This window comes from Thunnus albacares, chromosome 24, assembly GCF_914725855.1.
Source record: "Thunnus albacares chromosome 24, fThuAlb1.1, whole genome shotgun sequence".
NCBI lineage: Eukaryota > Metazoa > Chordata > Actinopteri > Scombriformes > Scombridae > Thunnus > Thunnus albacares.
The window spans coordinates 16,265,829-16,278,025 of NC_058129.1; the positions used below are offsets into that span (position 1 = coordinate 16,265,829).

Consider the following 12,197-nt stretch of genomic DNA (forward strand, 5'->3'; position numbering starts at 1 on the left):
AATATACCATGATATTAAAATTTTCTCAAGATGTCAGTTAAAAACATTTAAAATTATCCAAAACTTAATGGCGCTGACTCTCACTGTGATCCAGAACAGAAAGTAAAACAGCCACATTTTCCTTGTTCTCAGTTTGGCTTAAATACAAGTAAGACACATAAGTTGACAATGATTCTGTTGATATTTAAACATATTTCAAGTATGTAGAGATTAAAAATGTATTCAGAAAGTGGAAAAGTCGGAAAGTTTGCTGCTGACAGCAACTGAGAGTAAAGCTGACAATGAAAGGTGAAGTGAGGGCAAGGTCCATGGATGTTTTTATTAAGAGCTCTTATATTACATCCATGTCGAGATGAAGGAGACTATAAAAGTTTTATAGTGTCCTTGGGCAAGGTCATATCTAGGTCTAGATGGTTACCTTAGATTTGCAAATCTCTCGCGAGATTTGTACGTGTTGTTTCTTCATTGTGTGTGTTGTGCAAAATAATTATGTTTTATGATATGACAACGCTGTGGTTAACTTCTGGTTAGGTTCAGGCACAAAATACACTTGGTTAGGGACAGTAAAAAAAAAAAAATCACGATTCACGATACTCTCGCGAGATCTTTCGCAAATCCAGGGTTACCGTCTACACACCTGACGAGCCGCCGTCATTTCATATTTTATTACTGTATGTTTCAGTCACTCTGTAACTGTCATAAAGGGAGAAGCTTGATTTCAGTAAGACAGCGGTGGTTCGATTTACTGGTGCCTCTAAAATAAAAACATTCAGAAATTTGAGCGGAGCAGAAGAAAAAATAAATAAATAAAAAACTTCCTTCTGCATGTGGTTGCCTGGCAACTGGTCCCAGCCGATAAACCGTCTGGCACATAACTCCCATGGATGTATTATAAGAGGTCTTATAATACATCATACACTGATAATTCCTCATAAAATGGCAAATTGCCTTTTTATACTGTTTTTTTCTTTCTTCAACGGATTAAACAAACAACATATATCATGTTAGTGAGTGAGCTTTAGAGGTGTTTAGTAAGTGGACTTTTGTTTTCTTTTTGTTGATAATTGGGCAGAACCAGGCTTTAAGTATTTATGCCAAGCTAATTAACTAACTGGCTCCTTGAGGTGGCTTCATATTCACCAAACATATTTAACAGTTATATCAACGCCCCAAGATAAAGTTTAAAAGACAGGCTCACATTTCATGTCTGTCTTAAAACAACAGTCAGGAGACCAAATGAACACTGAAACATGTTTTTCTTGCTGTAATCATTCCTCATGTTCATACTGACCATTAGAAGATCCCTTCATAATCCACTTACAGTGTAAGTGATGGGGGACAAAACTATAGATTTTCAGACTTCAAACTACTTGAGTGGTATTAATGTGATGGAGTAGAATTACAACCATCAGAGAGAGGAAAACAGTGGAACTTTGCTACTACAATTCACCAAAACCCTGCAAACAATGACTCTACTTGTTTGCTTAAGAGGCAGCAACTTTAACCAAACCAAACAAACTTATCACTATACCTCCAAAGACCTTTAGTACAAGCTCCCATTTGTCAGAGCCCGGCTCTAGACTGTAGCAATAAAACGGGAGGTCACATGGGTATTCGAGAGTACGAAAGTAAATTTATTTAGCACAAAGTACTCAAAACAAACAAAAAATAACAATAGGCAGGGTCAGTCTGTAAAATCAGCCATGCAGGGAGTGGATGAGTGAGTTTGCGCTGTGTGAGTGGTGAAACAAAAGAAAATGAACTAAAAAATAACACAGGAGTATGTGGGGGAGAGAAGAGACGGTCTGAACTGGCAGCTTCTCTGACTTTTATATGGGGCACACAGGGCCCAGGTGTGTCCCATCCTGCTAATCAGTTTGCTCAGGAACCTGCTCCTGCAAACAAAGAACACAGCAGCAACAAGAAGCACAAAGCAGAGGGTCCGTCACAAGTGGCTGTCTGATGCTTCTCATCTAATTCTTGGCAAGAAAGTGAATAAGTGTATTTCCTAAAATGTCTAAATGTCTATATCATATTAACTATAATAGTTAATATGATACAGATGTAACAGTTAAGTAAAAATTGGCATAGAAAGCACAGCAGACTTTTTGGACATGGACTTCTGAGCAGGATCTTAAATATCATGCAAATAATGTAAAGAGTGTAAACAATTAAAATACATGGTCCATATAATAAAACTAGAATTTAAATGTTCCTCTGACCTCAGAACTCCCTGTTTCCATCATCAAACTTCTGTAGAAAGCCAGTAATCATCTGACCCTCATACATTAGATATATGTATTTAATTTGGCTCTGGTAAAGGTTAAATGATTCTTGTTACTTTAGGTTTTCTTTAGGACTTCACTTGGAAGTATGAAAAACACAGTAAGTATAAAGGGAGTGGGATCTCTAGAAAATCAGCCTTTTCAAGTAACGATTGATCAGGGAATAAATTATATCTGATAAAATTATTTGGTTGTAACACACACCATGACAAAAGTTTCCATTTGAAAACTATTTTGCTGCTTTCGGGTTTTATTTCTCTAAAATAAATTAATTACATCTTTACTATGAAGCGGACCGTGCTAGGGCTGAGTCGTAATGCCACCAAATGCTCACGTTGGTGTTGATATTATAAATTCGAAGACATCACAAAATACAGCAAGTTTCTTCTTTTCTTTTTTGGCTGGATCGGCCACGGACCGTGAGTGAGTGAGTGAGTGATGAAGTTACACCATTGGTTGACCAGCCCAATGTTTGGGTTTCCTCATTGGCTGTTGCTCTTTCACACTGAATCAACATGAGATGATGTAAGCAGAGGACAGCATTGCAATGCACCTCTGACGCTCTCAGCTCTGGTGTTAAATGCAGTAAAGTCGGCTAAACTCCTGTTTAAACAGACGAATATCAGCGTCTCTGCATCTCCTCCTCTACCATCTAGTGTGATTGACCCTCCAGCTGGCAGCGCTGGCAGCACTCAATGCAGAGGGAAAAACAAGACATATCCGCAGATAGAAACAGATGAAAGAGTAAGTGGAGTTAACAGATAATTAGAATAGTTATAAGAATTAAAATCAGTTCTTTTTCAAATCAAACATCTTAAAATATAAGTGGAAAGTAGGCCTATTGTTCTTTTAACTGCAATTATAACCTTTTTTTTGACTCAAATGTAGCTTAACCGTGTCATGTAATATGCTGCTACAAAACACTTTAACAACAAATATTACTGGGACAATTACAGAAAATTGCAGATGAACATTTAATATCCAGGAAGTCGGATCATAGACAGCGATGAACGGGCCCTCACAACTCACGTGCATTGGAGGGAGCGCCAGCTGTCGTATCACTACTGGAGGTCCGTTGAGATGGCGACGAATTTTCAGAATTATCGGACACTTTGTGAATGTGTAAAATATTATTTACTGTGTGCAGTTTGTGGCACTGGAGATGACATATTAGAAATGTGTATACTACATAAGTGAAATATTAATGCAGCAATACATTTAGCAGAATATAATCGATATAAATTTTCATGAAAATTGGACATTGCAAGTAGGAGATAACTATCACTCCCTGTGTCTCTAGAGAACACCCACTAATTACATGTCGTGTTGCTGTATATCATGTGTAGACCACACCATGTAAATTTCATGTAAATCGGAGGATGTTTGTCACATAAGGCTGACTTCCTGTTGTCAGTAGGTGGCGCTATGACTATGACTCAATATTGACATGTAGATGTGTTCAGGCTTGGACTCCTATCAAACATGAGAAATTTGTGGTGGATTGGACAATGTGAAGTTGAGTTACAACAACTTCCTGTTTAATGCTCCAAACATGTTTTGGGCCAAATTGATTAGCACGCCACGCCAATGGTGATCAGTGAAAACCAAAAAGCTTCGCAATTTAGCATTGCAAAGGTCTTTAGATGTAACCTACCAAAATTGAAGGCGTTTTGACTCAAAATGGCTGACTTCCTGTTGGGCTTAGGGTATGGCTCTAAGAGGTTCTTCGAAAGTTTGGACATGATACATGTGTCTTCCAAATTTGGTACATCTAGGTGAAACCTATATGTGGGGGATTCAACATTTCATAGGGGGCGCTAGCGAGCCATTTTGCAACACCCATGTCCAAGACCCATAAAACATATAAATGTTCACAATTCTGATGCATGTGGCAAGTTTCAAAAATTGTGGTTAATTTGGACAAAAAACAATAATTCCTTGCATTACAACAGGGCCTTCACACTACTCAGTGCTCAGGTCTTCATAAATAATGATGTGATGGAAAATCAAAGCTCTGAAAGACTGTCCATCAGTCAGGTGAATCCAAAAAAGTTAAAAGAAAACTAACAAATATGTAATCATTGAATAAGGAATAAAAAAAGTCCTCAGCCAATATGCTGTATATGGAGACACTGAAGACAGTCATAAGTTTCTCATTGCAAAGTGAAGTCAGTGACTGTAAGTAAGCTGTTTCTCACTCTTTGACCTTCCTGTTTTTCTAACAACAGTGTGACATTTTATCTCAGCAGCTGCAGACGGACAGAAAGAGAAACTAAATGAGATTTGAAAAGTGAGCGTGGGAGTAAACTCTTGTCTCTCTCATGTTGTTCTGATTGTAAGGTTGACTGAGTCTGACATTTTCAACATTTCAAACATTACAATTTTCTGAAGAGACCGTTTCACCCTGTCACTACTAAACATTTTTTCCTTTAATTTTTAAATGTTAAATCTCTGTTGAGCTGTTCTGGAATTCTGGTAAAAAAAAAGATGTGTATTCATGTACCACTTATTCAGGTGATATTTTAAAATTACACAAGTTAAAGCTACTGGAGGCTACAGGAAAATATTCAATTAGTCAATACTGTACTAACTAATGCAGGTTGTAGGAGGACAACAGCTTGTTTTTTAATACTCCTGCAAGACTAATCTGGACATAGTTAAAGTAAACTGTCAACTGTGTATTTTCATTTTTAATCAGTTAGTAAGTGCACAAAAATATTTTTGATCTATAATCGCTGTTGTAAATTTCAACTGAATTCACACTGGAAACCTCACTTGGTGTTGTGAAGTGCAGCCTCACAGAGCTGCTTAACTGTAGACTCTAACCAGCCTTCCTTCTTGAATTAATGATCAATTTCTTATAATTTAATATTAGTTTTGATATCTGTATTACATTCATGACATTTTTTTTTTTATCTCATCTCATTCATTGCACTTACATAAAAAGGATTTTTTTTCTTTTTTTGTCAGAAGCTGAATTGTGTTTTTTGCTTTCCAGCACATGCAAACACATCCATGTATTACTCAAGAAAGATTTGTACTTAAGATTATACAAATCAAAGATACAATAAGTCTTCACTTAGTGGAAAATGACGGGTGAAGAAATCTACAAACAAATACAGTAATAATGTTTATAAAGATTATTGCTTTGCTTCTTCTGTTTCTCTAGATTTCTTCTTTGCTTTCTCAGGGCGTGTTGTCAAGTTTGACTTCCTGTTTGACTAAACCACAGAGGAAATTAGAGCTTGTTTGAGAAGAACTAGTCCTGCAAGTATTACTGGTAAGTACGTGACAATACATGCATGTTGGAATTCTGATATGCTTGCATTGTTACATCCAGTTTTCAGAGTGATGCGCCACAGCTTCTCTCCACCAACCATAAAACCAACATACAGTTCTGAAAGTCCATGTCTAAAATATACTGGAAGTCTGACTTGTGTTGTTTACATTTTCTTCTATTATTTTGGTTTGTTTTGTCTTGTGTTTTGAAGTTCGTCATTTTAGGGATTTCATATTGAAAAGCTGCAAATGTGGAGGGTACCCTCTTGATTTTATCTAACTCAGGCTACTGAACCTTCATTTTAGTCTAAGTTGAATTTAACAACGCATTTTTTCATAAAACAGGAACTGAGTAATTGACTCCCATCATTTACATTTAAGTCTGACAGTATTTCAGGGCAAATATGAACAGGAGGAACAATTAGAGACCAAAAACTATTTCAATGTACATACGGGCCTCGTGAGTTTTCTGTTTAAGAATTATTGTCACACCAGCTGTTTGATGTGATGAAATTGGACCATTTTAACTACGAATTTTGAGTTGCTACAAAATGAAATGTGACGATGGGAAACAAATAAGGGTAATCCCCAAAGTTATGTGAGTCATGTGAGATTTTCACTCAACAACAATAAGAGTCATTGCTGTAAAATCAATAACAGTAAAGGTCTAATCTTCACTTTGAGCGGCTACAACCTTTAAAACAAGCTGCTTCCATGTTAACACATCAATAATTTCACACAACTATTATTTAAAATAACTTGACATTTAGATTAACTTTAACAGTCTTCTCTCCATGGTTCAAAGTTTATTATTAACAAATGCAGTGAAATATTGAATATATTATTATATATATTATATGTTTTATTGTGTCATTTACATATTGTAGGTAAGCAAAATAGTATTTCTGCCACATCTGTTGAAGTATGAAGTTATATTCAATAAGTATTTCTTACTCTTATCTTTAAGTTTCACTTTTGAAAGTATGTGGTTTTGACTTTTAAAGTCAAAGGAGTTCATCATTTCCTATAAAAGGTTTGTATAAATATACAATCATACTTTTAAATGTATGAAAAATCCAACGTTTTTAAGTCCAATTTAAATAGACTATAATGATATAATGCCTTATAAACAGAGAATTTGTTTTTGAATGCAAAATATAGTCTGCACATTGTTTTACCAGTCTTATTCTTTTAATTACTGTGGACAGAAGAGCCTTGATTTCTCTCAAAAAAAAGATTGAAAGTAAAGATTTAAAATCTTATTATATCCTGTTATTTTCTGTATTTTTAATCTGACCTGGTTTAAATTCTGACTTGCTGACATTCAGTGGGCCACTGGGCCTCAGCAACTTAACCTGCACCTGAGATCCATTTCTACTTGACCAGAAGGACCAAAGGTTGAGGTGGGATCTTCTTCTATGCTGTGTTCTTTAAATGCTGGAGGTTTCCTATTGTTTTGTACTTGACATTCTTGGAGTGCAAATGTCACAGTTTGAGATTAATCCCAACTCAGTTTATTCAGGAAGGTTTTGTGTTCATATCATGAGTGATTGAACGGCTCAAGTGGACTTTATTCCTTGAACTAGTTTCATCAGAATCACCCCTTAAATCCTGGAAGAAAATGGTTCACATCAGCTTATTTGCTCTCATCTTATTCAGCCTTCTGTACCTTTTATTGCATTTCCAGACTATTTCAGGATTGTTGCATGTCAAAATTGATGCACTGCCTAGGCTATTGTACCTTACATATGTACATGTATAAAACCAGATGGACAGTACTGATCTGTTACTCAAGCATTAACATTTTCCTCTTAATCAGCAGTCTGGAGTCTACAGTTTGCTTTGTTGCGTGTTACTGAACTTGACCACAAAGGATCTTAAGTTTGATTTTTAGCATCTTTTATAACAAAGATTCCAGTGACCAATGATATTCTATTTCACACATAACGAAGCTGGATTTTCTCTGAGGTTTTTAAGGCACTCTGAATCCTGCAGTGTACTATTTCTATTGAACAATTTGTACCACGAAGAAGAAATCACTATATATTTTGATTTAAAGACTCTTCAGCTGTCGGAGGACCTGTGCTGGTGATGTGATGATACTATAAAATGTAAATATATAGTTATATAAAGTGGTAACTTTAGAAAGTCCTTGAGTAACTAAACTAATATTCAACCAGGATTTAGATTCTGACAGATAGTGAACCTCTGCTAATGAATGCGCTTTGATACGGATTGAATGAATGAGGAAATGAAACAGTGTGTCTGGTTCTGTAAGAGGGAGGAGACGGAGAGAAACTCAGGGTTTGTTGAAGAAAACCTGCCAGCGAGCAGGTTAGCTTCACAGAGTCAGTTACTGCAGTAACTGACACCAAGTTTAAGTTAGCTCTCTTTCTGAAACTGAAAACCCAGAGATTCCCTCATTTCACTAAACCTGCTTTCTGAAACAGGCCCCTGTACTATGAAGTAAATTCAACATACTCAGGATATCTTTTCGTTATCTGGCTTCACTGAGCCTAACATTGCACTGCACTGCCACCCAGTGGATGACACCAATTGGACAGAAATTCAATCGCCTCTCTTGAGATGTTGGCAATATTAATGTGCACTTTGGTGGATAGAGGACAATAAAGCAGACAACTCAGTTATATGCAGTGATTCAGGTGGAGCTTTAACTACAATAAGAGAAATCAAATCTAAGTCCAGACCTGATATACTGGCAGAGATTTATCAAACATTATACAGAATTCACAAAGCAGATTGTTAGAAGAAAATCTTATTTTGTCTGCCCCTTACTCAAAACATAAAACAATAGATGGTCTGTTAATTACAGTTACTTAACCACCAATACTTACAGTAACATGTGAAAAATCTAAATATACATTTAGAAATTTTCTTGAACTTTCAATTCATTATCCACATACAGAGCCACAGCCCTCCTGTTGGTCCCATTGATATAATACAGCTGGAGAGCAGGAAATCCTTCACAGAGGCCAGAATTCATCACATCCAAACTGCTTTATTTTGATGTAGTCTATCAAAAACTAAGCTAACATTTCAAAGCTTGTGAGGGCTCAATAAAGTTAATTTTTAACAGTAACGTTACCTGCAAGTTCAGACTCCTTACCTGTAGAGAACAGTAACTTCTTATCTTACTAAAGACTTCCTTTGTTGAAAAACAAAACATTTCTCAACAAATTCCTGCCTTTTCCATGTGCTCTGAGCTGGTAGCTTCTTTGGCTTCATACATGAGGCACAATGGGCCCAGGTGTGTCTCATCCTGCTAATCAGCCTGTCCTCAGGTAACCACCCCTAAATTTGGAGTGCGCATGTATTCTCACCTTTATGGTAAATGCATTGAATAACAATAACTTGTGTTACATATATATATATATATATATATATGTATTTATGTTGGCACAGCTGGATCAGCTGTACAGTCTAAATAATAACAGATGTGTTTACCACTGTCAGCACAATTAGTTTTCAATTGATGTCCTCCAACATCAGATATCAGAATGTGATATATTGGTGTCTGCATGTTACTGCTAAAAATGAGCTGTTTGACAAGCATCAACATATTTATAACCATTAATCCACAGTTTGTAAGTGGACTGTTCAGACACTGAGTGACCAGGAGACATTTCTACTGGCAGCAAGTTCTTATTTTTTAAGTATTTGCATTTATTTTGTACTTCAAACAGTTGTGACCACTGAGCCCTGGTCAGATGATGATGATGAAGATATTCGATGATGATAGCCATACTAAGTATTTGAGAGAAACACATTTTAACTTTAACATATTTCCTAATAGTGTCATGGCACAGGTAATGTTGGTGAAATGTTTTGTTATAATTATTTCAGGCTTTACCTGAACCCTGGTGTTCATCCTCTTGTGTTGGCACTAAGCTCGCTCTGCTCTCAGTTCATGTAGGTTCACTAATAGACACAGAAACTAAACCAAAATACTTTAAAGATGAGAGTTATCCTTCATACAGTACATACTGTATGTGATGGTTTTCTATGCTCCACCTTTTTGTGTGTGTGAACCAGGTGGTGGAATAAGACATGTTTTGCCTTTCATAATACTTTTTCTCTCACATCCTGTTGACAGATGTTGTTGATCAGTGCATGAATTTACTACTCCTTCCAAAATGACATATTCATATAAGAGTTTATCTTGTGTGTGTATTTAGTCTGGCTGCTCTACTCTTTCCTGACCATCACAGTGACAGTGTCAGTACAACCACTATGATCTTGGAGCACAGCTGAAGTGACATCACTCAGTCAAGCCCCTACAGACTGGGGTTCCCCTCCCACATTGCACATGTTTGAATATAATTACTACACATGTAATCATGTTTAATTTCCACTGTTCATGTTGGAACATTAATACTTTTATTAATATAAAACCTCGTCTGGGCACCACCTTCCACAAATAACCTTTAGTGTCCGGAGGAAACATTAAAGCTTGAATTTAAGCTTCTTCTCCAAGCAGTGACCTCTGTTTACTGTTGCTCAAAGAAATCACACAACATCTTAGGATAAATGAAAACATTATTTATTTTTATTTATTAAAAGCTAAACGTCTTGACACACAATAAAGCATAAAGTAATAAATAAAAATAATAAATGATAATAAAAATAAAACAATATTGTTGAGAAATAGTGGCTTGAAGTGTGACTCGAGGCTAACGTATCACAATGGGGAATGCGGAGGGAAAACTAATTCAACTTCTCTAAAGGAGATCAACCCTTAATTACAAAGCCATGTTTTGTCTCAGCAGGTCCAGGTTGATGTGGGTTCAGCTGGAGTCAAACTGCAATTATACAGTGATCCGTTACGACCCGGATTGGCCCGTGTTACAGATGAGTCTTCGTGATAAAGCAGTGTTTAACTACTGCTGAAGAGAAGTCAAGTCGTTCAGGCTGCTCTGGACAGAGACTTTCCAGTTTAACTCCTAGTTGGCCGACTGTGGTCAGTGAACTGGTCGAGGACCAGTTTCAAACATCGCTCTCTGCGTCTAAACAATGCTTCAGCTTGAAGAATTCAGGCTTTGGTTGGCTTCTTGTAATCTTTGTTGAATGCAGAATAAAGTTTAATCTGACTACACTCAAAACTTTAGAAGCATAAAGTTCAAAAATTAAATACTATACATGGAAATACAAGATTTAATGTTACAAAGAAAACAAAAACAAACCCAACTGGTTTCAATAAAAGATCAATAACATCTTAAGAATCAAGAATTTTGTCTTGGCTCATGAGTTCCTGGAGACCAGCTCAACTCAGCTCAGTCAAGCTTTTCTATTTATAACAATTTATAACTTGTTTTGTGCTAAATATTCAGTTCCTTTGTTCTGGACTTTTAAGGTGAGGTTTGACTTCGACTTGAAATGGCAAATAACCTTTTTTACACTGGAGAAATATTTAGTTTTAAAGGCAATATTCACACTTCAGAGTCACTGTCTGAATACTTCATATCACCTTGTACCATATATTTTAAACGATTCAGAAAAACATTTCAGCATCATACATTCACTTCATAGTAAGTTAATCCTTCCTCATCAACATAGCAAACAGCATCATGTTGACTGACACAGAGTCTGATTACACACTAAACTACTCAATGTAACAGAAGGGTTCATGGACTGTATATAACCAAAGATATCTCAGTCTTTGCGAGTGTGAGCAGAGAATTTGCTGTTAACTGTTTAGAAAGACCAAGGTTAAAATAGTGCATCAGAGGGTAGCAAGATTGCCACAGTACCTTAGATAGAAACAAAACCAGAAGAAGAAGCAGCAGCCTTGACAAGAAGGAAGAGTTCTGAGGTATAAAAGGTGGGAAGAGTTTTTCATCTGTGTGCCTTTGTGTTGTGAACCATGCCCTGAGCATTAATACTGTTAGAGATCTTTGTCTCGTTCCTCTTTTGATGGGATGTGTTTGGCAGCGTGTAAATATGCTGCAGCATGAATGTAACATTAAATATTATGTCTGTGTATTTTCTTCTTCAAATTCTGTGGCACCATAAATTATTTGCATCCTTCTGCTGTGGCAGTGTGCAGAAAGTATGTGTCTTATGAGACGAATCAAATTATGATGGCATCACTTATTAGAAATGGTAATTCAAACTGAGATTTTGTGAAAAAAAAAAGCAAAGTGGTACAGTACAATATCTCAGTGCAGGTTTGCAGTATTTGGATATTTTTAGTAATCTTCAAAGGCTTTTGATATAAACCCTATGGAAACCAAGCCTACAGGATGGTTTAATCATATTGTCTACTTCCCTCTATATAAACACTATGTCAGATTTCCCATAAAGAGGCCAAAGTAGAGCCAAACCTATTGAAATCCAAAAATAAAAAATATTCTCCAAACACACAAAATAAATGAATTTCCAGTTAAAGTAAGGTATTGCACAACTGTCTTCTTGAAGTCTTTGAAATCCTCTTTGGTGCTCACAACAACACACGTCTGACCCTGCGTCTGGTCTTTGTCATCAGGTTGATTTGGATCTTCGCTGTGGAAAATAAGAAAATTAAACAATTGAATTTTCCATGTGATGTTTCAGGAGTCTTTTTAAAGGAAGTTACAGTATATTATAACTAAGATTCTTTATTAGTTGTTCATTGTC

General features: G+C 36.2%; 1 protein-coding gene and 1 long non-coding RNA gene across 3 annotated transcripts in view; both read right to left on the bottom strand.

Annotated features, from left to right (window-relative positions):
* Positions 1-12,197, bottom strand: part of LOC122976553 (titin-like) — a 326,074-nt gene that overhangs the window by 188,372 nt on the left and 125,505 nt on the right. The gene's annotated exons all lie outside the window — the stretch shown is intronic.
* Positions 1,625-8,798, bottom strand: LOC122976569. The gene is made up of 2 exons (XR_006400967.1): positions 8,692-8,798; positions 1,625-1,895 (listed from the first exon to the last, which is right to left on the bottom strand). It is a non-coding gene; the product is annotated as an uncharacterized LOC122976569 (long non-coding RNA).